At 36.6% G+C, this 6196-nt stretch overlaps 1 pseudogene; it reads right to left on the minus strand.

Annotated features, from left to right (window-relative positions):
• Positions 1-1322: 1322 nt before the first annotated feature.
• Positions 1323-3582, minus strand: LOC118666827 (annotated as a pseudogene).
• Between the last annotated feature and the right edge of the window lie 2614 nt (positions 3583-6196).

Below are 6196 nucleotides of genomic sequence, written 5' to 3' on the forward strand. Positions count from 1 at the left end.
TATTCCTCCTTACTGGAAAATTTGCTTCTATTTAGGAAAATTGGATCTGGCCGTGGCTCTCCATTCACACATTGATCACCTAATGCAGGGCCTGACTATATAAGATCCTTCAGTCCTGCAACAGAGCTGGTTTTAGGAAGAATCATAAATCAGATGGAGTTGTTAGAAAGCGACATTTCTGTACCAAGATTTCTCCATTATCCTTTTTCTTATTAGTTTCTTTGCCAGCACATGCCTAATACATTAGATGGACTCTCTTGCTGTGGGGACGAGAGTAGTGTGAATATTCTTACATTGTACCTGAAAGGGCCCTGTTCAGATGCCATCCTCTAAAAGGACTCCCATCCTGTTTTTTATTCCCAGGAATGGCTGTAAAAGTTCGAGCTTTGGAGTACTGTAGGGAAATGGCCAAGTGCTAGATGAGATTTTTTTAAAAAACAAATTTACATTTTATTTATGTTGAAATAAACTGTACAAAATAACAGCAATATTTTTGTATTATTCCTAAATAAACTACAAAACACATTTTTGTAGGTTGTCTACTAGGTTTTGCTTATAAATCAAGACGAGGCAGTAGATATGATCATGGAAAAAGACAGAATAAAACAGACCAATCTGTTGTCAGTATCCATGGCCTCTGATCCTATCTTGACCATGAAACAGAAGTGTTCAACATATACTTGCTAAAAAGCTTATGAAGATATAGGCTCAGCAAAGGAATGTAAACAGCAACACCCAGATGTGGAACAATGGCAAGTTCTTCCTTCAATGTTTAACAGCAACTTGTTTAAATAAAGACAGAATCTACACTGAAACCCTTCTTTGACAAGCTCATGTTTCTTTCACTATCTGGTAACTTAACTGTTCATTACAGATTTTTAATAGTAAACTTAAAACTCCTACTATTCAAAGGTTAGTCATGAGCTTCATTGTAAAATTTTATGAAACATATTCCTCCCACACCTTCTCAAAATTTATTTCTTTAAAGAACTGGTAACTCAATACCCAACAACTGGATCCACAGTGATAATAAATGTTATGTCTAAAATGCCTTAACTAAAACAATTCCAAAGTGCCATTAGCAGAGACCACGCAGAAGTGCAACATGGCACTTTCAATGCCACCCTCTGGAAGGACAGTTAGCTCTCCAAAGCATGACAGTTCCAATGGGCCATTTAAACAGTCAGAAGATCAATGGCTAATGTACTCAAGATATCCGGTGATTAAGTGCCCTACATATATCTTATAGCTTTTCTATGTTTTCAAATTTCTTAATTTTTTTTCAATATCAAATATAAGAGAAGACCCATTTTAAACATCTCTCAGGTATTTTCGACAGTTTTGGAATTATCTGTAGGAAGCTCTGACTTCGTTGTATAGAGTTTGATATATGTTTCCACCATTAGATCCAAATCATGTTTTATATCAAAATGTACGTTAAGCAAAGCTAAGTTACTTGACCTTTGGTCTGTCAAAGTGTCCCTCAGGTATGCTTTGAGATGCTTTCGCCCATTTTCATAGCGTTCATTCTCAACCTTCATCACAGGGAGAATACATAGGACCTTCAGCAATGCCTAAACACTAGGTAAAAAACTTGACGTCTGGCAGGTGGAGGGTTTCATAAATGGTGGATGGAAACTCTCTATCTTTCCCTCTGTGTTTCCACTTGATTCTCCCACAATGTGGCTCAGCTGAGAGTGTATCAGGATTGGGTAAGGCGCTTCTGTACATGTCAGCATGGTGCTCCTCCAATGTATGAATTTGAGCTGTCCCATGACAAGGGACTAGAGATCAGCATTTAAGAGCTTTGAGGTGCTGTTCTGAGAATGTATCACTCAGTTCCCGAATAATGTGCTCCACTTAGAGCTTCTCTATAGTAACTCTCAGAGGCCGGCTGAGACTCCGGGTTCCCTTGCTGAGCTCTGCAGAACTGCCCAGGGAGCTTCATCTGAATATCAGGTTTAGTTGCCAAATGGTGGCTTCCTCAAACCAAAAGTCATGATAAACTTCAATATTTTCCATCACTTCATTTAGCAAATGCAACACTGCAGTCAAGCTACTGTCTGCAAAGAAGACATCAGAGGTCTGACCCTGGAGATTTTTCCCAAAGGCTCTTGTAAAAGACAGAACATTTTTAAGAACGACAATGGTGACAACGAAATCAAAATCTGTTACTGCACTACAGAGTACACATGCTCGGCCGGCTATACAGTTACTCCGTCTGATATTTGTCTCATTATTTATACCATCTCAACATAAAACAAGTGCTTGTAGGAGGTCCACTAAAATTTCAAAAGCATCATGTCTGCCTGTCCACTGAGAATGGCAAATTTCCTTCGGTTCTTTACCCCTTTCTTCATTGTTCTGAAAGAGGACAGAAATTACATTGTCAAGCTCTAACAGCAGTGATGGATGGTGATTGATGGAAAAAGGAACAAACTTCCTCAATTGTTCCTAACGCAACAGACACTCCCATAACAGCCGCCGATTTTGCCAACCACATATTTAAGGCACAGGAAGAGCAGCGTGTGTAGACAGCTTGGGGATATTTCTCTAAAAGTCTAGAAGCAACAACTTTCATTTTGGAAGAAAATCCACTGGACACAATGTAAGCCTGGCCACGACAATATTCCATGTTTAATCCCCACTTCTCAGTTATCGTAGTGTGAAATTTCATAGCCAAAGTTTTGGCATCAGCTTCATAAGGCAGGAAACCCACAAATTCCTCTCTCAGGTTATGAGCTTCGTCAACAAACCTCACCTACACGGGCAGGTGCTCTTCCCCTGCTATGTCCCCGACCTTGTCAGTGGTAACTGAAAAGAAATGTCTCTCACTTCCCTGAGCATTTCTTCCCGAATGCAGCTCTCACAGATCTCCAGCATCTGTTTCTGCTGTGCTTTTGAACAGAACAGTGTGTTGACTGCTGTTGTCTCAAAGCGCTTTCTCAGAAGCTCTTCACCAGAATTTATCAGGCGCTCCAACAGCGCCTGAAAGTTATCAGGAGTAAAGAGACCTTCTGGCATTTCATCAGCTTCATGTCCATCTAGAGAGGTATGTTTTGTTTTCCCATAAGAATCAAAATTTCAAATAAAGATTGTAAGTATTCTTTGTTTTCCTTCTCTTCAAGAGTTAAAGGTAAAATGTCTTCATCCCGTTCTTCACCCGCTTCTGTATTGGAGTTACGAGCATCACTGTTGTTGATTTATGTTTTTGTTCCTGTTCAGCAGTTTTGTCAATTGTTTTCTGTTTCAGTGTCCTGACTTCATCTTCATTCAATTCTTTTATTCGTTTTCTGTGTCTACTATGTGGATTGTTCAGATGACGATCAAATATTGTTGGTATTTCATTATCTCAAAGAAGTGTCCTGTAAGGACTAGTTCTACAGATCAAAGAGGTCTCAAAGTGTTTGGCCCATTATCAATAATGTTTACTTAGTGGATCAGGTGTTTGCTAATCTGCTCTCCTACAATTTTTCACCCACTTCTGGCATCTGGCCAGATCCCTCAGGAACCTGAAGAAGGCCAAATCCCACTGCGTGCTCTTCCACTGCAGTTGGGGGCTGCACAGAAGTTTGATATCATCGCCCGCCCACTGGCTGGCCCAGCGCTCCCCTCCCCACCTCCTCAAGGCAGCCCACCTGCCCATCAGGGCTGGAGAGGGGAGCCTGGCCAGCTGGCTTGGCAAGGCAGGCTAGATGAGATGTTTTGGACCGAAAATGGAATTGTGCGGTGCACAATGTGGGTAAAGGTTGATTCCACACTCTGTTCTTACAGCATATCCTGCCCTTCCTAAAACTTGTCTAGCGTCCATGCACAAAAACCTTTTGTACCTTAAAATTCCAGAGTAGATCTGAGGCAAAGGGTAGAAACATCACCAGTGCATGGGGCATAAAGGAAAAAAAATGTTTTAGAACATCCCCATGCATGAAGCTTTTATACTTTAAACTCACCTTGTTTTCAAAAACATTAACCAGACATTTGTTGATGTCAAATACTAAAATTGTAACTTGTATTGTTTACAACAGAGAATAAATCCTATTAAAACACTGAATAAATGGGATTTCTAAAAATATGTTTAGTATAGACACCTTAAAATTCCTTAAACATATAAATATAGCATTCATGATAGAAGAAATATGTTTTAAAGCTAGTACTGATGAAGTTGGAAGGCAAATGACATTAATCGAGCATTTACCATGTAATCATAGTGTCATCATTTATGCAAATATCTTCTGATTTAATCACCACAATAACTCCAAGATAGTTATCATCATCAAAAATCACAAAACAGAGGAGGGAATAAAGCACCACAAGTGAGAGTCAGAAAAAGATTAATAAAACTACAGTATCAAACCCCCCAAACTGAAGATACGACAAACGAACAAAGTGCAAAATACTTATAATGAAAAAATAGTGACAAGCTCAACAAATAGGGTATATGTTCAGCACATTCGACACTTTACAGGAAAAGAAATAGGGATGGGCACTAAAAGATGAAAAGATATTCACCGTCATCAGACATCAGGGACATATGTGTTTAATCCAATGAGATACATTTTAAAAATCCATCAGATTGGCATAATTTTGCGAAGTCTAACAAAATTAATTCAAGAATATAAAACAATAAATGACTCCTATAGTGCCTATGAGAATGAAAACTAAAATAACAACTTTGAAAAAATAACTTGATATTATCTAGTGATTTATATCATGGGCACATACATATATATACATAGGTATAAACCCTAGGACGTGTTTGCAAATATGCCTCAATAATGTCCAAAGTAGCCTTGTTTGTAGTACATAATGGAAACAATCCAATTGTCTGTCAATATTAGAAGTCTAGCTAAATTGAGGTATGTATGTTTAATACTACACATATCAACATGCATGGATTTAAAGACACCATTTAAAGTAAAAGAAAAATAAAATTGAAGAAAAGTATATATAGCATAGTCCTCATTATATCAGTTTCAAAACATGATAGAAGTCAGGGATGCTGCTAAACATTCTACTAGTCAAGACATAGCACAGCCTAAGCAACAAAGAATTTTCTAACCTAAATGTCAATAGTACCAAGATTGAGAAAACTTCTCTAAAGAAACTTAAAGCATAATTAATACAAATTTAAGGGGGAAAAAAATAAGTAAAGAAACCATCACATTACTGACTTTTTTCTTCTTAATTTATATTTTTACTGACACAATTTATTTAAAATTTTGGCATGTTTTTCATCATAGCATGTTTCTCATAAATTTTGCTTATGCTAATATGTTGCATTAAAATATTATTTATATTAATTACTGAACTTTTTGGTGCCACCTTAAATTTTGGGTCTGAAGAATGTGACTCACTGCTTCACATTAGTTCCAGCCCTTGGGAGGGCTGCAGATAGAAGGAAAGACACACAGAGCTTCAAAGATACTCATATCCTATTTCTTCTACTGAGTTGTAGGTATTGAGGGATTTTTAAAAATTATTTTTCTTTGAGCTGTACATATAGATCATATACAATCTTTGTATCCATAATAAAAATTAAAACAAATGTAAGTGATCAATTAATTACGGTTAAATTATATACCAGTGATGGCTAACCTATGACACGCGTGTCAGAGTTGACACACGAACTCATTTTTTTTGGTTGATTTTTCTTTGTTAAATGGTATTTAAATATATAAAATAAATATCATAAATATAAATCTTTGTTTTACTATGGCTGCAAAGATCAAAAAATTTCTATATGTGAGATGGCAACAGAGTTAAGTTAGGGTTTTTCAAAATGCTGACACGCCGAGCTCAAAAGGTTCGTCATCACTGTTATATACTATAAATATTTATTATTGACGTATAAATTATTAGAAATCTACTTTATATATGCTAATTAGAATAAGCTATTATTTAACATATAAACTATATATATTTGTTTGGGTCAAAATCAAGAGGACACTAAACTGAAGGCAAATAACTATGTTTACTCTTTAAGTTCACAAATATTATAAATTTATTCAAATACTCAACTTATTTCTGTACAAAATAGAGCTTCCTTGATTTTTTCCTGATGAATTTAGAAATATGAGGAATAAATGTACTCCAACTGTGGTTTATTAATTCCTAAATTCTTGAAAGCAGTGACTTGACTTGCAAATGTAGTATTTCTACCTCCTCCTCTATTTCATTATAAAATTCTCCAGTCATC

Source organism: Myotis myotis, unplaced genomic scaffold, assembly GCF_014108235.1.
Source record: "Myotis myotis isolate mMyoMyo1 unplaced genomic scaffold, mMyoMyo1.p scaffold_m19_p_12, whole genome shotgun sequence".
Classification (NCBI taxonomy): domain Eukaryota; kingdom Metazoa; phylum Chordata; class Mammalia; order Chiroptera; family Vespertilionidae; genus Myotis; species Myotis myotis.